Source organism: Oncorhynchus keta, chromosome 9 (genome assembly GCF_023373465.1).
Source record: "Oncorhynchus keta strain PuntledgeMale-10-30-2019 chromosome 9, Oket_V2, whole genome shotgun sequence".
NCBI lineage: Eukaryota > Metazoa > Chordata > Actinopteri > Salmoniformes > Salmonidae > Oncorhynchus > Oncorhynchus keta.
In genome coordinates, this window is record NC_068429.1 from 8,503,856 (window position 1) to 8,529,092 (window position 25,237).

The 25,237-nt window shown below is 41.3% G+C and overlaps 1 pseudogene; it reads right to left on the bottom strand.

The window, feature by feature from the left end:
• Nucleotides 1-25,237, bottom strand: part of LOC118381766 (pre-B-cell leukemia transcription factor 3-like) — a 153,432-nt pseudogene that overhangs the window by 10,930 nt on the left and 117,265 nt on the right.

Genomic DNA, 25,237 nt, shown 5'->3' on the forward strand with positions numbered 1-25,237 from the left:
AGACATGGGACAGTATAGAACAGACATGAGACATGGGACAGTATAGAACAGAACAGACATGAGACAGTAAAGAACAGACATGGGACATAGAACCGACATGAGACAGTATAGAACAGACATGAACAGTATAGAACAGACATGGGACAGTAAAGACAGACATGAGACAGTAAAGAACAGACAACAGAACAGACATGGGGACAGTAAGAACAGACATGAGACAGTATAGAACAGACATGGGACAGAACAGACATGGGACATAGAACAGAACAGACATAGGGACAGTATAGAACAGACATGGGACAGTAAAGAACAGACATGAGACAGTAAAGAACAGACATGGGACAGTATAGAACAGACATGAGACAGTATAGAACAGACAAGGGACAGTAAAGAACAGAACAGACATGGGACAGTATAGAACAGAACAGACATGGGACAGTAATAGAACAGACATGGGACAGTATAGAACAGACAGACAGTAAAGAACAGACAGTATAGAACAGACAGTATAGAACAGACAGAACAGACATGACAGGAACAGACATGAGACAGTATAGAACAGACATGGGACAGTAAAGAACAGACAACAGACAGTATAGAACAGACAGTAAGAACATGAGACAGTAACAGAACAGACAACAGACAGTATAGAACAGACATGAGACAGTATAGAACAGACATGGGACAGTAGACAGTATAGAACAGACAGACATGGGACAGTAAAGAACAGTATAGAACAGACATGGGACAGTATAGACAAAGAACAGACATGGGACAGTATAGAACAGATATGGGACAGACAGACATGACAGATATAAAGACAGACAGATATGGGACAGTATAGAACAGACATGTATAGAACAGACAGTATAGAACAGACATGGGACAGTAAAGAACAGATATGGGACAGTATAGAACAGACATGGGACAGTATAGAACAGACATGGGACAGTATAGAACAGATATGGGACAGTATAGAACAGACAGGGAGTAAAGAACAAAGAACAGACATGGGACACATAGAACAGACATGGGACAGTATAGAGACAGTAAAGAACAGAACAGACATGGGACAGGGACAATAGAACAGATATGAGACAGTATAGAACAGACATGAGACATATAGAACAGACATGAGACAGTAAAGAACAGAACAGACATGGGACAGTAAAGAACAGACATGAGACAGTATAGAACAGACATGAGACAGTATAGAACAGAACAGACATGAGACAGTATAGAACAGACATGAGACAGTATAGAACAGACATGAGACAGTATAGACCAGACATGGGACAGTATAGAACAGACATGAGACAGTATAGAACAGACCAGACATGGGACAGTATAGAACAGACATGAGACAGTATAGAACAGACATGGGACAGTAAAGAACAGACAAGGGACAGTAAAGAAGAGACCAGACATGGGACAGTATAGAACAGACATGAGACAGTATAGAACAGACATGGGACAGTATAGAACAGACATGAGACAGTAAAGAACAGAAATGGGACAGTATAGAACAGACATGAGACAGTATGGAACAGACATGGGACAGTAAAGAACAGAACAGACATGGGACAGTATAGAACAGAACAGACATGGGACAGTAATAGAACAGAACAGACATGGGACAGTATAGAACAGACATGGGACAGTATAGAACAGACATGGGACAGTATAGAACAGACATGGGACAGTAAAGAACAGAACAGACATGGGACAGTATAGAACAGACATGGGACAGTATAGAACAGACATGGGACAGTATAGAACAGACATGGGACAGTATAGAACAGACATGGGACAGTATAGAACAGACATGGGACAGTATAGAACAGACATGGGACAGTAAAGAACAGAACAGACATGGGACAGTATAGAACAGACATGGGACAGTATAGAACAGACATGGGACAGTATAGAACAGACATGGGACAGTATAGAACAGATATGGGACAGTATAGAACAGACATGGGACAGTATAGAACAGACATGGGACAGTAAAGAACAGATATGGGACAGTATAGAACAGACATGGACAGTATAGAACAGACATGAGACAGTAAAGAACAGAACAGACATGGGACAGTAAAGAACAGATATGAGACAGTATAGAACAGACATGAGACAGTATAGAACAGACCAGACATGGGACAGTATAGAACAGACATGAGACAGTATAGAACAGACATGAGACAGTATAGACCAGACATGGGACAGTATAGAACAGACATGAGACAGTATAGAACAGACCAGACATGGGACAGTATAGAACAGACATGAGACAGTATAGAACAGACATGGGACAGTAAAGAACAGACAAGGGACAGTAAAGAACAGACCAGACATGGGACAGTATAGAACAGACATGAGACAGTATAGAACAGACATGGGACAGTATAGAACAGACATGAGACAGTAAAGAACAGAAATGGGACAGTATAGAACAGACATGAGACAGTATTGAACAGGCAAGGGACAGTAAAGAACAGAACAGACATGGGACAGTATAGAACAGAACAGACATGGGACAGTAAAGAACAGACATGGGACAGTATAGAACAGAACAGACATGAGACAGTAAAGAACAGAACAGACATGGGACAGTATAGAACAGACATGAGACAGTATAGAACAGAACAGACATGGGACAGTACAGAACAGATATGGGACAGTATAGAACAGACATTGGACAGTATAGAACAGATATGGGACAGTATAGAACAGAACAGACATGGGACAGTATAGAACATACATGAGACAGTATAGAACAGACATGGGACAGTAAAGAACAGAACAGACATGAGACAGTATAGAACATACCAGACATGGGACAGTATAGAACAGATATGAGACAGTATAGAACAGACATGAGACAGTATAGAACAGACATGAGACAGTATAGAACAGACATGAGACAGTATAGAACAGACATGGTCTAGTATAGAACAGACAGGGGACAGTATAGAACAGAACAGACATGAGACAGTAAAGAACAGACATGGGACAGTATAGAACAGACATGGGACAAGAAAGAACAGACATGGGACAGTAAAGAACAGACATGGGACAGTAAAGAACAGAACAGACATGGGACAGTAAAGAACAGACATGAGACAGTATAGAACAGAACAGACATGGGACAGGAAAGAACAGACATGGAACAATATAGAACAGACATGGGACAGTAAAGAACAGAACAGATATGGGACAGTATAGAACAGACAGGGGACAGTAAAGAACAGACATGGGACAGTAGAGAACAGACATGGGACAGTATAGAACAGACATGGGACAGTAAAGAACAGAACAGACATGGGACAGTATAGAACAGACAGGGGACAGTAAAGAACAGACATGAGACAGTATAGAACAGAACAGACATGGGACGGGAAAGAACAGACATGAGACAGTACAGAACAGAAATGGGACAGTAAAGAACAGACAAGGGACAGTATAGAACAGATATGGGACAGTATAGAACAGACATGGGACAGTATAGAACAGATATGGGACAGTATAGAACAGAACAGACATGGACAGTATAGAACAGACATGAGACAGTATAGAACAGACATGGGACAGTAAAGAACAGAACAGACATGAGACAGTATAGAACAGACAGACATGGGACAGTATAGAACAGACATGAGACAGTATAGAACAGACATGAGACAGTATAGAACAGACATGAGACAGTAAAGAACAGAACAGACATGAGACAGTATAGAACAGACCAGACATGGGACAGTATAGAACAGACATGAGACAGTATAGAACAGACATGAGACAGTATAGAACAGACATGGACAGTATAGAACAGACAGGGGACAGTATAGAACAGAACAGACATGAGACAGTAAAGAACAGACATGGGACAGTATAGAACAGAACAGACATGGGACAAGAAAGAACAGACATGGGACAGTAAAGAACAGACAAGGGACAGTAAAGAACAGAACAGACATGGGACAGTAAAGTAAAGAACAGACATGAGACAGTATAGAACAGAACAGACATGGGACGGGAAAGAACAGACATGGAACAATATAGAACAGACATGGGACAGTAAAGAACAGAACAGATATGGGACAGTATAGAACAGACAGGGGACAGTAAAGAACAGACATGGGACAGTATAGAACAGACATGGGACAGTAAAGAACAGAACAGACATGGGACAGTAAAGAACAGAACAGACATGGGACAGTATAGAACAGACATGAGACAGTATAGAACAGACCAGACATGGGACAGTATAGAACAGACATGAGACAGTACAGAACAGAAATGAGACAGTATAGAACAGGCAAGGGACAGTACAGAACAGACATGGGACAGTAAAAGTAAAGAACAGACATGAGACAGTATAGAACAGAACAGACATGGGACAGTAAAGAACAGACATGGGACAGTAAAGAACAGACAAGGACAGTAAAGAACAGAACAGACATGGGACAGTAAAGAACAGACATGGGACAGTAAAGAACAGAACAGACATGGGACAGTATAGAACAGACAGGGACAGTAAAGAACAGAACAGACATGGGACAGTAAAGAACAGACAGACATGGGACAGTATAGAACAGACATGAGACAGTATAGAACAGACCAGACATGGGACAGTATAGAACAGACATGAGACAGTATAGAACAGAAATGAGACAGTATAGAACAGACATGAGACAGTATGGGACAGTATAGAACAGACATGAGACAGTATAGAACAGACCAGACATGGGACAGTATAGAACAGACATGGGACAGTATAGAACAGACATGAGACAGTATAGAACAGACATGAGACAGTATGGAACAGAACAGACATGGGACAGTACAGAACAGATATGGGACAGTATAGAACAGACATGGGACAGTATAGAACAGACATGAGACAGTAAAGAACAGAACAGACATGGGACAGTATAGAACAGACATGGGACAGTATAGAACAGACATGAGACAGTATGGAACAGGCAAGGGACAGTAAAGAACAGAACAGACATGGGACAGTATAGAACAGACATGGGACAGTAATAGAACAGAACAGACATGGGACAGTATAGAACAGACATGAGACAGTATAGAACAGAACAGACATGGGACAGTTAAGAACAGACAAGGGACAGTAAAGAACAGAACAGACATGGGACAGTAAAGAACAGGCATGGGACAGTAAAGAACAGAACAGACATGGGACAGTAAAGTGAAGAACAGACATGAGACAGTATAGAACAGAACAGACATGGGACAGTTAAGAACAGACATGGGACAGTAAAGAACAGAACAGACAAGGACAGTAAAGAACAGAACAGACATGGACAGTTAAGAACAGACATGGGACAGTAAAGAACAGAACAGACAAGGACAGTATAGAACAGATATGGGACAGTAAAGAACAGAACAGACATGGGACAGTATAGAACAGACATGGGACAGTAAAGAACAGACATGGGACAGTATAGAACAGACATGGGACAGTAAAGAACAGAACAGACATGGGACAGTAAAGAACAGAACAGACATGGGACAGTAAAGAACAGAACAGACATGGGACAGTATAGAACAGACATGGGACAGTAAAGAACAGAACAGACATGGGACAGTAAAGAACAGACATGGGACAGTAAAGAACAGACATGGGACAGTAAAGAACAGACATGGGACAGTAAAGAACAGACATGGGACAGTAAAGAACAGAACAGACATGGGACAGTAAAGAACAGAACAGACATGGGACAGTAAAGAACAGAACAGACATGGGACAGTAAAGAACAGAACAGACATGGGACAGTAAAGTGAAGAACAGACATGAGACAGTATAGAACAGAACAGACATGGGACAGGAAAGAACAGACATGGAACAATATAGAACAGACATGGGACAGTAAAGAACAGAACAGACATGAGACAGTATAGAACAGACCAGACATGGGACAGTATAGAACAGACATGAGACAGTATAGAACAGACATGAGACAGTATAGAACAGACATGAGACAGTAAAGAACAGAACAGACATGAGACAGTATAGAACAGACCAGACATGGGACAGTATACAACAGACATGAGACAGTATAGAACAGACATGAGACAGTATAGAACAGACATGAGACAGTATAGAACAGACATGAGACAGTATAGAACAGAACAGACATGAGACAGTAAAGAACAGACATGGGACAGTATAGAACAGAACAGACATGGGACAGTAAAGTAAAGAACAGACATGGGACAGTAAAGAACAGACAAGGGACAGTAAAGAACAGAACAGACATGGGACAGTAAATAAAGAACAGACATGAGACAGTATAGAACAGAACAGACATGGGACAAGAAAGAACAGACATGGGACAAGAAAGAACAGACATATAAAGAACAGAACAGATATGGGACAGTATAGAACAGACAGGGGACAGTAAAGAACAGACATGGGACAGTATAGAACAGATATGGGACAGTATAGAACAGACATGGGACAGTAAAGAACAGAACAGACATGGGACAGTATAGAACAGACATGAGACAGTATAGAACAGACCAGACATGGGACAGTATAGAACAGACATGAGACAGTACAGAACAGAAATGGGACATTATAGAACAGGCAAGGGACAGTAAAGAACAGAACAGACATGGGACAGTAAAAGTAAAGAACAGACATGAGACAGTATAGAACAGAACAGACATGGGACAGGAAAGAACAGACATGGGACAGTAAAGAACAGACAAGGGACAGTAAAGAACAGAACAGACATGGGACAGTAAAGAACAGACATGGGACAGTAAAGAACATAACAGACATGGGACAGTATAGAACAGACAAGGGACAGTAAAGAACAGAACAGACATGGGACAGTAAAGAACAGACCAGACATGGGACAGTATAGAACAGACATGAGACAGTATAGAACAGACCAGACATGGGACAGTATAGAACAGACATGAGACAGTATAGAACAGAAATGAGACAGTATAGAACAGACATGAGACAGTATGGGACAGTATAGAACAGACATGAGACAGTATAGAACAGACCAGACATGGGACAGTATAGAACAGATATGAGACAGTATAGAACAGACATGAGACAGTATAGAACAGACATGAGACAGTATAGAACAGAACAGACATGGGACAGTATAGAACAGACATGGGACAGTATAGAACAGACATGGGACAGTATAGAACAGACATGAGACAGTAAAGAACAGAACAGACATGGGACAGTATAGAACAGACATGAGACAGTATAGAACAGACATGAGACAGTATGGAACAGAACAGACATGGGACAGTACAGAACAGATATGGGACAGTATAGAACAGACCAGACATGGGACAGTATAGAACAGACATGAGACAGTATAGAACAGACATGGGACAGTAAAAGAACAGACATGAGACAGTATAGAACAGACCAGACATGGGACAGTATAGAACAGACATGAGACAGTATAGAACAGACATGGGACAGTATAGAACAGACATGAGACAGTAAGAACAGAAATGGGACAGTATAGAACAGACATGAGACAGTATGGAACAGACATGGGACAGTATAGAACAGGCAAGGGACAGTAAAGAACAGAACAGACATGGGACAGTAAAGAACAGACATGGGACAGTAAAGAACAGAACAGACATGGGACAGTAAAGTGAAGAACAGACATGAGACAGTATAGAACAGAAATGAGACATAGAACAGACATGAGACAGTATGGGACAATAGAACAGACATGAGACAGTATAGAACAGACCAGACATGGGACAGTATAGAACAGACATGAGACAGTATAGAACAGACATGGGACAGTAAAGAACAGACATGAGACAGTATAGAACAGACCAGACATGGGACAGTATAGAACAGACATGAGACAGTATAGAACAGACATGGGACAGTAAAGAACAGACATGAGACAGTATAGACAGACCAGACATGGGACACAGAACAGACATGAGACAGTATAGAACAGACATGAGACAGTATAGAACAGACATGGGACAGTAAAGAACAGACATGAGACAGTATAGAACAGACCAGACATGGGACAGTATAGAACAGACATGAGACAGTATAGAACAGACATGGGACAGTAAAGAACAGACAAGTGACAGTAAAGAAGAGACCAGACATGGGACAGTATAGAACAGACATGAGACAGTATAGAACAGACATGGGACAGTATAGAACAGACATGAGACAGTAAAGAACAGAAATGGGACAGTATAGAACAGACATGAGACAGTATGGAACAGACATGGGACAGTATTGAACAGAACAGACATAAGACAGTAAAGAACAGAACAGACATGGGACAGTAAAGTGAAGAACAGACATGAGACAGTATAGAACAGAACAGACATGGGACAGGAAAGAACAGACATGGAACAATATAGAACAGACATGGGACAGTTAAGAACAGACAGGGACAGTAAAGAACAGAACAGACATGGGACAGTAAAGAACAGACAAGGGACAGTAAAGAACAGACATGGACAAAGAACAGACATGGGACAGTAAAGAACAGACATGGGACATAAAGAACAGACATGGGACAGTAAAGAACAGACATGGGACAGTAAAGAACAGACATGGGACAGTAAAGAACAGACATGGGACAGTAAAGAACAGACATGGGACAGTAAAGACAGAACAGACATGGGACAGTATAGAACAGACATGAGACAGTATAGAACAGACCAGACATGGGACAGTATACAACAGACATGAGACAGTATAGAACAGACATGAGACAGTATAGAACAGACATGAGACAGTATAGAACAGACATGAGACAGTATAGAACAGACATGGTACAGTATAGAACAGACAGGGGACAGTATAGAACAGAACAGACATGAGACAAGTAAAGAACAGACATGGGACAGTAAAGAACAGAACAGACATGGGACAGTAAAGTAAAGAACAGACATGAGACAGTATAGAACAGAACAGACATGGGACGGGAAAGAACAGACATGGAACAATATAGAACAGACATGGGACAGTAAAGAACAGAACAGATATGGGACAGTATAGAACAGACATGGGACAGTAAAGAACAGACATGGGACAGTATAGAACAGAACAGACATGGGACGGGACAGAACAGACATGGAACAATATAGAACAGACATGAGACAGGAAAGAACAGACATGGGACAGGAAAGTAAAGAACAGACATGGGACAGTAAAGAACAGAACAGACATGGGACAGTATAGAACAGACATGGGACAGTATAGAACAGACATGAGACAGGAAAGAACAGACATGGGACAGTAAAGCAAAGAACAGACATGGGACAGTAAAGAACAGAACAGACATGGGACAGTATAGAAAGAACAGACATGGGACAGTATAAAGAACAGACATGGGACAGTATAGAACAGACAGAACAGAACAGACATGGACAGTATAGAACAGACAGACATGGGACAGTATAGAACAGACATGAGACAGTAAAGAACAGACATGAGACAGTAAAGAACAGACATGAGACAGTAAAGAACAGACATGGACAGTAAAGAACAGACATGGGACAGTATAGAACAGACAGACAGTAAAATAAAGAACAGACATGGGACAGTAAAGAACAGACAGACATAAAGAACAGACATGGGACATAAAGAACAGACATGGGACAGTAAAGAACAGACATGGACAGAAAGAACAGACATGGACAGTAAAGAAAGAACAGACATGGGACAGTAAAGAAAGAACAGACATGGGACAGTATAGAACAGACATGGGACAGTAAAGAACAGACAGAGACAGAACAGACATGAGACAGTAAAGAACAGAACAGACATGGGACAGTAAAGAACAGAACAGACATGGGACAGTAAAGACAAAGAACAGACATGGGACAGTAAAGAACAGACACAGACAGTAATAGAACAGACATGGACAGTAAAGAACAGACATGGGACAGTAGAACAGAACAGACATGGACAGTAAAGAACAGACAGGGACAGGAAAGTAAAGAACAGACATGGGACAGTATAGAACAGACATGGACAGTAAAGAAAGAACAGACATGGGACAGTAAAGAACAGAACAGACATGGGACAGGAAGAACAGAACAGACATGGGACAGTAAGAACAGAACATGGGACAGTAAAGAACAGAATGAGACAGTAAAGAACAGAACAGACATGGGACATAAAGAACAGACATGTAAAGAACAGACAGGACAGTAAAGAACAGACATGGGACATAAAGAACAGAACAGACATGGGACAGTAAAGAACAGAACAGACATGGGACAGTAAATAAAGAACAGACATGAGACAGTATAGAACAGAACAGACAGACAGTATAGAACAGACATGGACAGTAAAGAACAGAACAGACATGGGACAGTAAAGAACAGAACAGACATGGGACAGTATAGAACAGAACAGACATGGGACAGTATAAAGAACAGACATGAGACAGTATAGAACAGAACAGACATGGACAATAAAGAACAGACATGGGACAGTATAGAACAGAACAGACATGGGACAGTAAAAAGAACAGACATGGGACAGTAAAGAACAGACATGGGACAGTAAAGAACAGACATGGGACAGTAAAGAAAGAACAGACATGGGACAGTAGAACAGACATGGGACAGTATAGAACAGACATGAGACAGTATAGAACAGACATGAGACAGTATAGAACAGACATGAGACAGTATAGAACAGACATGAGACAGTAAAGAACAGAACAGACATGGACAGTAAAGAACAGAACAGACATGGGACAGTATAGAACAGAACAGACATGGGACAGTAAAGAAAGAACAGAATGGGACAGTAAAGAACAGACATGGGACAGTATAGAACAGACATGGGACAGTAAAGAACAGACATGAGACAGTAAAGAACAGACATGGGACAGTATAGAACAGACATGGGACAGTAAGAACAGAACAGACATGGACAGTAAAGAACAGACATGGGACAGTAAAGAACAGAACAGACATGGGACAGTATAGAACAGAACAGACATGGGACAGTAAAGAACAGAACAGACATGGGACAGTAAAGAACAGAACAGACATGGGACAGTATAGAACAGAACAGACATGGGACAGTATAGAACAGACATGGACAGTAAAGAAAGAACAGACATGGGACAGTAAAGAACAGACAGAGACAGACATGGGACAGTAAAGAACAGACATGGGACATGTAAAGAACAGACATGGGACAGTAAGAACAGACATGGGACAGTATAGAACAGACATGGGACAGTATAGAACAGACATGGGACAGTATAGAACAACAGACATGGGACAGTATAGAACAGACATGAGACAGTACAGAACAGACATGGGACAGTAAAGAACAGAACAGACATGGGACAGTAAAGAACAGAACAGACATGGGACAGTATAGAACAGAACAGACATGGGACAGTAAAGAACAGACATGGACAGTAAAGAACAGACAGACAGGACAGTAAAGAACAGACATGGGACAGTAAAGAACAGACATGGGACAGTAAAGAACAGATATGAGACAGTAAAGAACAGACATGGGACAGTATAGAACAGACAGACATAGAACAGACATGGGACAGTAAAGAACAGAAGAGACAGTAAAGAACAGACATGGGACAGTATAGAACAGACAACAGAACAGACATGGACAGTAAAGAACAGACATGGACATTATAGAACAGACATGGGACAGTAAAGAACAGACAGGGGACAGTAAAGTAAAGAACAGACATGGGACAGTAAAGAACAGACATGGGACAGTAAAGTAAAGAACAGACATGGGACAGTATAGAACAGACATGAGACAGTAAAGAACAGACATGGGACAGTAAAGAACAGAACAGACATGGGACAGTATAGAACAGAACAGACATGGGACAGTAAAGTAAAGAACAGACATGGGACAGTAAAGAACAGACATGAGACAGTATAGAACAGAACAGACATGGGACAATAAAGAACAGATATGGGACAGTAAAGAACAGACATGAGACAGTAAAGAACAGACATGGGACAGTAAAGAAAAGAACAGACATGGGACAGTATAGAACAGAACAGACATGGGACAGTAAAGAACAGACATGAGACAGTATAGAACAGAACAGACATGGGACAGTAAAGAACAACAGACAAAGAACAGAACAGGGACAGTAAAGAACAGAACAGACATGGGACAGTATAGAACAGAACAGACATGGGACAGTAAAGAACAGAACAGACATGGAACAGAACAGACAAGAACAGACATGGGACAGTAAAGAACAGACATGGGACAGAAAAGAACAGACAGTAAGAACAGACATGGGACAGTATAGAACAGAACAGACATGGGACAGTAAAGAACAGACATGGACAGTATAGAACAGACATGGGACAGTAAAGAACAGACAAGACAGTAAAGAACAGACATGAGACAGTAAAGAACAGAACAGACATGGGACAGTAAAGAACAGAACAGACACGGGACAGTATAGAACAGAACAGACATGGGACAGTAAAGTAAAGAACAGACATGGGACAGTAAAGAACAGACATGGGACAGTAAAGAACAGACATGGACAGTAAAGAACAGACATGGGACAGTAAAGAACAGACATGGGACAGAACAGACATGGGACAGTAAAGAACAGACAGACATGGGACAATAAAGAACAGACATGAGACAGTAAAGAACAGAACAGACATGGGACAGTATAGAACAGAACAGACATGGGACAGTAAAGCAAAGAACAGACATGGGACAGTAAGAACAGAACAGACATGGGACAGTAAAGAACAGAACAGACATGGGACAGTATAGAACAGAACAGACATGGGACAGTATAGAACAGACATGAGACAGTAAAGAACAGACATGGGACAGTAAAGAACAGACATGGGACAGTATAGAACAGAACAGACATGGGACAGTAAAGAACAGACATGAGACAGTAAAGAACAGACATGGGACAGTAAAGAACAGACATGGGACAGAACAGAACAGACATGGGACAGAACAGACATGAGACAGTAAAGAACAGACATGGGACAGTAGAACAGACAGAGACAGTAAAGAACAGACATGGGACAGTAAAGAACAGAACAGACATGGGACAGTATAGAACAGAACAGACATGGGACAGTAAAGTAAAGAACAGACATGGGACATGGGACAGTAAAGAACAGACATGAGACAGTATAGAACAGAACAGACATGGGACAATAAAGAACAGATATGGGACAGTAAAGAACAGACATGAGACAGTATAGACAAGAACAGACATGGGACAGTAAAGAACAGACATGGGACAGTAAAGAGCAGAACAGACATGGGACAGTAAAGTAAAGAACAGACATGAGACAGTATAGACCAGAACAGATATGGGACAGTAAAGAACAGACACGGGACAGTATAGAACAGAACAGACATGGGACAGTAAAGAACAGAACAGACATGGGACAGTAAAGAAAAGAACAGACATGAGACAGTAAAGAACAGACAAGGGACAGTAAAGAACAGAACAGACATGGGACAGTAAAGAACAGACAAGGGACAGTAAAGAACAGAACAGACATGGGACAGTAAAGTAAAGAACAGACATGGGACAGTATAGAACAGACATGAGACAGGAAAGAACAGACATGGGACAGTATAGAACAGACATGGGACAGTATAGAACAGACATGAGACAGTAAAGAAAACAGACATGAGACAGTAAGAACAGACATGAGACAGTAAAGAACAGACATGAGACAGTAAAGAACAGAACAGACATGGGACAGTAAAGAACAGAACAGACATGGGACAGTATAGAACAGAACAGACATGGGACAGACAAAGCAAAGAACAGACATGGGACAGTAAAGAACAGACATGGGACAGTAAAGAACAGACATGGGACAGTAAAGAACAGATATGAGACAGTAAAGAACAGACATGGGACAGAAAGAACAGACATGAGACAGTAAAGAACAGAACAGACATGGGACAATAAAGAACAGACATGAGACAGTAAAGAACAGACAGACATGGGACAGTAAGAACAGACATGGGACAGTAAAGAACAGACATGGGACAGTAAAGAACAGAACAGACATGGGACAGTAAAGAACAGAACAGACATGGGACAGTATAAAGAACAGACATGGGACAGTAAAGAACAGAGCAGACATGGGACAGTAAAGAACAGACATGAGACAGTAAAGAACAGAACAGACATGGGACAGTATAGAACAGAACAGACATGGGACAGTAAAGAAAGAACAGACATGGGACAGTAAAGAACAGAAACAGACATGGGACAGTATAGAACAGAACAGACATGGGACAGAACAGACATGGGACAGTAAATAAAGAACAGACATGGGACAGACAGACAAAGAACAGACATGGGACAGTAACAGAACAGAACAGACATGGGACAACAAAGAACAGACATGGGACAGTAAAGAACAGACATGGGACAGTAAAGAACAGACATGGGACAGTAACAGAACAGACATGGGACAGAGAACAGACATGAGACAGTAAAGAACAGACATGGGACAGTATAGAACAGACACGAGACAGTAAAGAACAGACACGAGACAGTAAAGAACAGACACGAGACAGTAAAGAACAGACATGGGACAGTATAGAACAGAACAGACATGGGACAGTAAAGTAAAATAAAGAACAGACATGGGACAGTAAAGAACAGACATGGTACAGTAAAGAACAGACATGGGACAGTAAAGAACAGAAATGGGACAGTAAAGAACAGACATGAGATAGTAAAGAACAGACATGGGACAGTAAAGTAAAGAACAGACATGGGACAGTAAAGTAAAGAACAGACATGGGACAGTAAAGTAAAGAACAGACATGGGACAGGAAAGAACAGACATGGGACAGTATAGAACAGACATGGGACAGTAAAGAACAGAACAGACATGGGACAGTAAAGAACAGAACAGACATGGGACAGTATAGAACAGAACAGACATGGGACAGTAAAGTAAAGAACAGACATGGGACAGTAAAGAACAGAACAGACATGGGACAGTATAGAACAGAACAGACATGGGACAGTAAAGTAAAGAACAGACATGGGACAGTAAAGAACAGACATGGGACAGTAAAGAACAGACATGGGACAGTATAGAACAGACATGGGACAGTATAGAACAGACATGAGACAGTAAAGAACAGACATGAGACAGTATAGAACAGACATGAGACAGTAAAGAACAGACATGAGACAGTAAAGAACAGAACAGACATGGGACAGTAAAGAACAGAACAGACATGGGACAGTATAGAACAGAACAGACATGGGACAGTAAAGTAAAGAACAGACATGGGACAGTAAAGAACAGACATGGGACAGTAAAGAACAGACATGGGACAGTAAAGAACAGACATGGGACAGTAAAGAACAGACATGGGACAGTAAAGAACAGACATGGGACAGTAAAGAAAGAACAGACATGGGACAATAAAGAACAGACATGAGACAGTAAAGAACAGAACAGACATGGGACAGTATAGAACAGAACAGACATGGGACAGTAAAGTAAAGAACAGACATGGGACAGTAAAGAACAGAACAGACATGGGACAGTAAAGAACAGAACAGACATGGGACAGTATAGAACAGAACAGACATGGGACAGTATAGAACAGACATGAGACAGTAAAGTAAAGAACAGACATGGGACAGTAAAGAACAGACATGAGACAGTATAGAACAGAACAGACATGGGACAGACATAAAGAACAGACATGGGACAGTAAAGAACAGACATGGGACAGTAAAGAACAGACATGGGACAGTATAGAACAGACATGGGACAGTAAAGAACAGACATGAGACAGTAAAGAAAGAACAGACATGGGACAGTATAGAACAGACATGAGACAGTAAAGAACAGACATGGGACAGTAAAGAACAGAACAGACATGGGACAGTAAAGAACAAAACAGACACATGGGACAGTATAGAACAGAACAGACATGGGACAGTAAAGTAAAGAACAGACATGGGACAGTAAAGAACAGACATGGGACAGTAAAAAACAGACATGAGACAGTATAGAACAGAACAGACATGGGACAATAAAGAACAGATATGGGACAGTAAAGAACAGACATGAGACAGTAAAGAACAGACATGGGACAGTAAAGTAAAGAACAGACATGGGACAGTATAGAACAGAACAGACATGGGACAGTAAAGTAAAGAACAGACATGAGACAGTATAGAACAGAACAGACATGGGACAATAAAGAACAGACAAGGGACAGTAAAGAACAGAACAGACATGGAACAGTAAAGAACAGAACAGACATGGGACAGTAAAGAGCAGAACAGACATGGGACAGTAAAGTAAAGAACAGACATGAGACAGTATAGACCAGAACAGACATGGGACAGTAAAGAACAGACATGGGACAGTATAGAACAGAACAGACATGGGACAGTAAAGAAAGAACAGACATGGGACAGTAAAGAACAGACATGGGACAGTAAAGAACAGACATGGGACAGTATAGAACAGACATGGGACAGTATAGAACAGACATGAGACAGTAAAGAACAGACATGAGACAGTATAGAACAGACATGAGACAGTAAAGAACAGACATGAGACAGTAAAGAACAGAACAGACATGGGACAGTAAAGAACAGAACAGACATGAGACAGTATAGAACAGAACAGACATGGGACAATAAAGAACAGACATGGGACAGTAAAGAACAGACACGGGACAGTAAAGAACAGACATGGGACAGTAAAGAACAGATATGAGACAGTAAAGAACAGACATGGGACAGAACAGAACAGACATGGGACAGTAAAGAACAGAGCAGACATGGGACAATAAAGAACAGACATGAGACAGTAAAGAACAGAACAGACATGGGACAGTATAGAACAGAACAGACATGGGACAGTAAAGAACAGACATGGGACAGTAAAGAAAGAACAGACATGGGACAGTAAAGAACAGAACAGACATGGGACAGTATAGAACAGAACAGACATGGGACAGTAAAGAACAGAACAGACATGGGACAGTAAAGAACAGACATGAGACAGTAAAGAACAGAACAGACATGGGACAGTATAGAACAGAACAGACATGGGACAGTAAAGAACAGACATGGGACAGTATAGAACAGAACAGACATGAGACAGTAAAGAACAGAACAGACATGGGACAGTATAGAACAGACATGAGACAGTAAAGAAAGAACAGACATGGGACAGTAAAGAACAGACATGAGACAGTATAGAACAGAACAGACATGGGACAATAAAGAACAGACATGGGACAGTAAAGAACAGACATGGGACAGTAAAGAACAGACATGGGACAGTATAGAACAGACATGGGACAGTATAGAACAGACATGGGACAGCAAAGAACAGACATGGGACAGTATAGAACAGACATGAGACAGTAAAGAACAGACATGGGACAGTAAAGAAAGAACAGACATGGGACAGTAAAGAACAGAACAGACATGGGACAGTAAAGAACAGAACAGACATGGGACAGTAAAGTAAAGAACAGACATGGGACAGTAAAGTAAAGAACAGACATGGGACAGTAAAGAACAGACATGAGACAGTATAGAACAGAACAGACATGGGACAATAAAGAACAGATATGGGACAGTAAAGAACAGACATGAGACAGTAAAGAACAGACATGGGACAGTAAAGTAAAGAACAGACATGGGACAGTATAGAACAGAACAGACATGGGACAGTAAAGTAAAGAACAGACATGAGACAGTATAGAACAGAACAGACATGGGACAATAAAGAACAGACATGAGACAGTAAAGAACAGAACAGACATGGGACAGTAAAGAACAGAACAGACATGGGACAGTATAGAATAGAACAGACATGGGACAGTAAAGTAAAGAACAGACATGGGACAGTAAAGAACAGAACAGACATGGGACAGTAAAGAACAGAACAGACATGGGACAGTATAGAACAGAACAGACATGGGACAGTAAAGTAAAGAACAGACATGGGACAGTAAAGAACAGACATGGGACAGTAAAGAACAGACATGGGACAGTATAGAACAGACATGGGACAGTATAGAACAGACATGAGACAGTAAAGAACAGACATGAGACAGTAATAGAACAGAACAGACATGAGACAGTATAGAACAGACATGAGACAGTAAAGAACAGACATGAGACAGTAAAGAACAGAACAGACATGGGACAGTAAAGAACAGAACAGACATGAGACAGTATAGAACAGAACAGACATGGGACAATAAAGAACAGACATGGGACAGTAAAGAACAGACACGGGACAGTAAAGAACAGATATGAGACAGTAAAGAACAGACATGGGACAGAACAGAACAGACATGGGACAGTAAAGAACAGAGCAGACATGGGACAATAAAGAACAGACATGAGACAGTAAAGAACAGAACAGACATGGGACAGTATAGAACAGAACAGACATGGGACAGTAAAGTAAAGAACAGACATGGGACAGTAAAGAACAGAACAGACATGGGACAGTAAAGAACAGAACAGACATGGGACAGTATAGAACAGAACAGACATGGTACAGTAAAGTAAAGAACAGACATGGGACAGTAAAGAACAGACATGAGACAGTATAGAACAGAACAGACATGGGACAATAAAGAACAGACATGGGACAGTAAAGAACAGACATGGGACAGTAAAGAACAGACATGGGACAGTATAGAACAGACATGGGACAGTATAGAACAGACATGAGACAGTAAAGAACAGACATGGGACAGTATAGAACAGACATGAGACAGTAAAGAACAGACATGGGACAGTAAAGAACAGAACAGACATGGGACAGTAAAGAACAAAACAGACATGGGACAGTATAGAACAGACATGGGACAGTAAAGAACAGACATGAGACAGTATAGAACAGAACAGACATGGGACAATAAAGAACAGACATGGGACAGTAAAGAACAGACATGGGACAGTAAAGAACAGACATGGGACAGTAAAGAACAGATATGAGACAGTAAAGAACAGACATGGGACAGTATAGAACAGACATGAGACAGTATAGAACAGACATGGGACAGTAAAGAACAGATATGAGACAGTAAAGAAAAGACATGGGACAGTATAGAACAGACACGGGACAGTATGGAACAGACATGAGACAGTAAAGAACAGATATGAGACAATAAAGAACAGATATGAGACATTATAGAACGGACATGGGACAGTAAAGAACAGACATGAGACAGTATAGAACAGACATGGGACAGTAAAGAACAGACATGGGACAGTAAAGTAAAGAACAGACATGGGACAGTATAGAACAGACATGAGACAGTAAAGAACAGACATGGGACAGTAAAGAACAGACATGGGACAGTAAAGAACAGAACAGACATGGGACAGTAAAGAACAGAACAGACATGGGACAGTAAAGTAAAGAACAGACATGGGACAATAAAGAACAGACATGGGACAGTATAGAACAGACATGAGACAGTATAGAACAGAACAGACATGGGACAGTATAGAACAGACATGGGACAGTATAGAACAGACATGGGACAGTAAAGTAAAGAACAGACATGGGACAGTATAGAACAGACATGAGACAGTATAGAACAGAACAGACATGGGACAATAAAGAACAGACATGGGACAGTAAAGAACAGACATGGGACAGTAAAGAACAGACATGGGACAGTATAGAACAGACATGGGACAGTATAGAACAGACATGAGACAGTAAAGAACAGACATGGGACAGTATAGAACAGACATGGGACAGTATAGAACAGACATGAGACAGTAAAGAACAGACATGGGACAGTATAGAACAGACATGAGACAGTAAAGAACAGACATGGGACAGTAAAGAACAGAACAGACATGGGACAGTAAAGAACAGACATGGGACAGTAAAGAACAGAACAGACATGGGACAGTAAAGAACAGAACAGACACGGGACAGTATAGAACAGAACAGACATGGGACAGTAAAGTAAAGAACAGACATGGGACAGTAAAGAACAGACATGAGACAGTATAGAACAGAACAGACATGGGACAATAAAGAACAGACATGGGACAGTAAAGAACAGACATGGGACAGTAAAGAACAGATATGAGACAGTAAAGAACAGACATGGGACAGTATAGAACAGACATGAGACAGTAAAGAACAGACATGGGACAGTAAAGAACAGAACAGACATGGGACAGTAAAGAACAGAACAGACACGGGACAGTATAGAACAGAACAGACATGGGACAGTAAAGTAAAGAACAGACATGGGACAGTAAAGAACAGACATGAGACAGTATATAGAACAGAACAGACATGGGACAATAAAGAACAGACATGGGACAGTAAAGAACAGACATGGGACAGTAAAGAACAGATATGAGACAGTAAAGAACAGACATGGGACAGTATAGAACAGACATGGGACAGTAAAGAACAGACATGAGACAGTATAGAACAGAACAGACATGGGACAATAAAGTAAAGAACAGACATGGGACAGTAAAGAACAGACATGAGACAGTATAGAACAGAACAGACATGGGACAATAAAGAACAGACATGGGACAGTAAAGAACAGATATGAGACAGTATAGAACAGACACGGGACAGTATGGAACAGACATGAGACAGTAAAGAACAGATATGAGACAATAAAGAACAGATATGAGACAGTATAGAACGGACATGGGACAGTAAAGAACAGACATGAGACAGTATAGAACAGACATGGGACAGTAAAGAACAGACATGGGACAGTAAAGTAAAGAACAGACATGGGACAGTAAAGAACAGACATGGGACAGTATAGAACAGAACAGACATGGGACAGTATAGAACAGAACAGACATGGGACAGTAAAGTAAAGAACAGACATGGGACAGTATAGAACAGACATGGGACAGTATAGAACAGACATGGGACAGTATAGAACAGAACAGACATGGGACAGTATAGAACAGACACGGGACAGTATAGAACAGACAGTATAGAACAGAACAGACACGGGACAGTATAGAACAGAACAGACACAGGACAGTATAGAACCGACACGGGACATTAAAATAAATGACAGACATGGGAAAGTATAGAACAGACATGGGACAGGATAGAACAGACACGGGACAGTATAGAACAGACATGGGACAGTAAAGAAGAGACATGGGACAGTAAAGAACAGACATGGGACAGTATCGAACAGACATGAGACAGTATAGAACAGACACGGGACAGGTAAGTAAAGAAAGTGGGGAATCCCAGCCCAAGAGCTCAAGTCAAAGCCAGACACTCAACCTTCTCATATAACAGAACCTGTAATCTACAATATACTGTCATATAGAAATACAGAAATATGTCAAAAGGTCTATAATATCTAAAGCCATATTTCTTACACCTGACGAACACCTTCTAAGATAATAAATAATCAAGCTGCATAACCGACAGTATAATGTCCTGCTGTACCCAGACTGGACATTACCAGTCGACTATCAATGAATTGCTACGGTTTTGAGTTGAAGTCCAATCTCATTCAAACTCAAAATCATTCCATTTAATTCAACGAAATCCTCAGAGAAAGTGAAGGCCAAATTGTCTCCATTATTCCAATTCATGGAATGACTCCAATTTGTTTTTAAAGGGTATTGACCCCAAACCTAGTACAGTCAATAGTATGTGACCCTTAAGTAAAGCCTTGAACCCTGACCTCTCTTCCTGACCTCTCACCCTGACCTACCTGTGACTGCACATTAGCTCCGACTTGAGCCCCCTGGTAAGAGGCCCCATTCAGACTCTGCATGCTCATGAACATGTCCCCAGAGTTAGGGAGGCTAAAAGAGGCAGAGGAACCTGGAGAGGAGAGATGGAAGTAGCTGAATATAAGAACACATACAGATCTAGGATCAGCTTCCCTTTACCCAATCCTAATCTTAACCATTAGTGGGGGAAGTGCTAAACTGACCCCAAGATATGCGTCTAGGGGCAACGTCACACTACATTACACTCACTGATCGATACATCCGGACAACTAAACTATCCAAAACAAGAAGACTGTAGATATAGAAAGGACAAAAGAAAGAGATGAAAACAGAGAGAGTAAGGACCGAGGGAAGGGAAATGAAAACAGAGAGAGTAAGGACAGAGGGAAGGGAAATGAAAACAGAGAGAGTAAGGACCGAGGGAAGGGAAATGAAAACAGAGAGAGTAAGGACAGAGGGAAGGGAAATGAAAACAGAGAGAGTAAGGACAGAGGGAAGGGAAATGAAAACAGAGAGAGTAAGGACCGAGGGAAGGGAAATGAAAACAGAGAGAGTAAGGACCGAGGGAAGGGAAATGAAAACAGAGAGAGTAAGGACAGAGGGAAGGGAGATGAAAACAGAGAGAGTAAGGACAGAGGGAAGGGAGATGAAAACAGAGAGAGTAAGGACCGAGGGAAGGGAGATGAAAACAGAGAGAGTAAGGACAGAGGGAAGGGAGATGAAAACAGAGAGAGTAAGGACCGAGGGAAGGGAGATGAAAACAGAGAGAGTAAGGACAGAGGGAAGGGAGATGAAACAGGAACTAGTGTACTCGTATCCTAAATGAAGCAACCTAAACAGGAACTAGCGTACTCATATCCTAAATGAAGCAACCTAAACAGGAACTAGTGTACTCATATCCTAAATGAAGCAACCTAAACAGGAACTAGCGTACTCGTATCCTAAATGAAGCAACCTAAACAGGAACTAGCGTACTCATATCCTAAATGAAGCAACCTAAACAGGAACTAGCGTACTCGTATCCTAAATGAAGCAACCTAAACAGGAACTAGTGTACTCATATCCTAAATGAAGCAACCTAAACAGGAACTAGCGTACTCTTTTCCTAAATGAAGCAACCTAAACAGGAACTAGCGTACTCTTTTCCTAAATGAAGCAACCTAAACAGGAACTAGCGTACTCATATCCTAAATGAAGCAACCTAAACAGGAACTAGCGTACTCATATCCTAAATGAAGCAACCTAAACAGGAACTAGTGTACTCATATCCTAAATGAAGCAACCTAAACAGGAACTAGCGTACTCATATCCTAAATGAAGCAACCTAAACAGGAACTACTGTACTCATATCCTAAATGAAGAAACCTAAACAGGAACTAGCGTACTCGTATCCTAAATGAAGCAGCCTAAACAGGAACTAGCGTACTCGTATCCTAAATGAAGCAACCTAAACAGGAACTAGCGTACTCGTATCCTAAATGAAGCAACCTAAACAGGAACTAGTGTACTCATATCCTAAATGAAGCAACCTAAACAGGAACTAGTGTACTCATATCCTAAATGAAGCAACCTAAACAGGAACTAGCGTACTCGTATCCTAAATGAAGCAGCCTAAACAGGAACTAGCGTACTCTTATCCTAAATGAAGCAACCTAAACAGGAACTAGCGTACTCGTATCCTAAATGAAGCAACCTAAACAGGAACTAGTGTACTCATATCCTAAATGAAACCAATTGAATTCAGGTTGAGGTGTTGGAGAGGGAGACAAGCTTCCACTATGGTCGGGGGTGTGAGAAGGGGCCGATGGAAGGACCAGTTCTAGGTGGGATGAATGACCACAACACATAAAAGGTTTCCTAAAAGAGAACCAGTACCGGCGGTGAACATGTTGGTTAAAAGGGAGTTTTTGCTCTCGGCAGAGTCCAGTTGAAATTCCTCATCTTTCATCTGGAAGCCTGGATAACAGAAAATGGAAGGGACTTGAAAACCTCCCATCATGACTTCATTAAGCCCCGAGTCTCATTGCCTACATCAATTGTATTGGAATTGTAAGCACTGCTATAGAACATTAAATGAAGATAAAAAAAAAAAACATGGGCTTAGGTTTGATTTGATTTGACGTCAGAGCGTGAACATTTTAATAATTTGTTGTGTTGATTTTTATTATCAATATTTAATTGTCATTTGCAATTTTAACAAACAATGCCAGATGTCCCTCCCTCTCTCCCTCCCGCCCACCACCCACCCAACTACCCCTAGCAACCACACACGCCACTACCCCTAGCAACCAGCCACCCAACTACCCCTAGCAACCAGCCACCCAACTACCCCTAGCAACCAGCCACCCAACTACCCCTAGCAACCACCCACCCAACTACCCCTAGCAACCAGCCACCCAACTACCCCTAGCAACCAGCCACCCAACTACCCCTAGCAACCACCCACCCAACTACCCCTAGCAACCAGCCACCCAACTATCCCTAGCAGTACCACAGTCACAGGGGTGTCAAACTCACTCTGCCTCCGCAGGCCTCATTCAGTCTTTACAGAGGTCTGGAGGGTCGTATTCTAAATGTGTTATATTTCCTTGCAGTCAAAATGGACCAAACAATTGTCAGTCAAGATGGTGAGAGAAACAAATAGCCCTCTAACCATAGTTTGGGGAATTGTTTTATGCTCCTTGACCCTCTAGCTTTCATTTCAGTGATTGTTAGCAACCTGGACCGAGTGAAAAGACTGCATAAATGTAGGTCCAATATCATTTATACACAGTTTTCATTTATTTTTTAAATGTATATAGATGGTTTTATTTATTTTTTGGATCCCATGGGCCGTATGTTTGATACCCCTCGTCTACAATATATTACTTCTTAGAAAGTTGAATAAGTGAAACAATGAAAACAAAATAACAAAAGAAAAATGAATCAATTACAAGAGTAGGAAAAAACAAGAAACTAGGAAGCAGCAATAACAGCGAAACCAGAAATCATCAGTATCGAACACCACTTCCTGTGTTACTATCCAAATCTATATATATATATATATATATGTTACCGTGTTTTTACACATTTACCGCAACATATACATACGACTCTGGTCTTACCACCGAGTGTGCCTACCAGAGTTGGGCGTGGTGGGTGAGTTGGCCTGGCTGTTGTGGATGGCTGCTGCCACAGCGTGGGTTGCTGTCACCGCTGTCTTGGCTGCATAGAGGTTAGCCTCCTCCTGGAACTTGCCGATGTTCTTCTTGTACCGGATCCTCTTGTTGCCGAACCAATTGGACACCTGAGTAGGACATCGGCAAGTTCCAGGAAAGGGATTAGAGAGAGAGAGAGAGAGAGAGAGAGAGAAAGAGAGAGAGAGAGAGGGAAGGATGAGAGATAAAGGGGAAATAATGTAGTGAGTCAGACATTGTCCACCATTTTGAAAAAACATTACTTCAGGT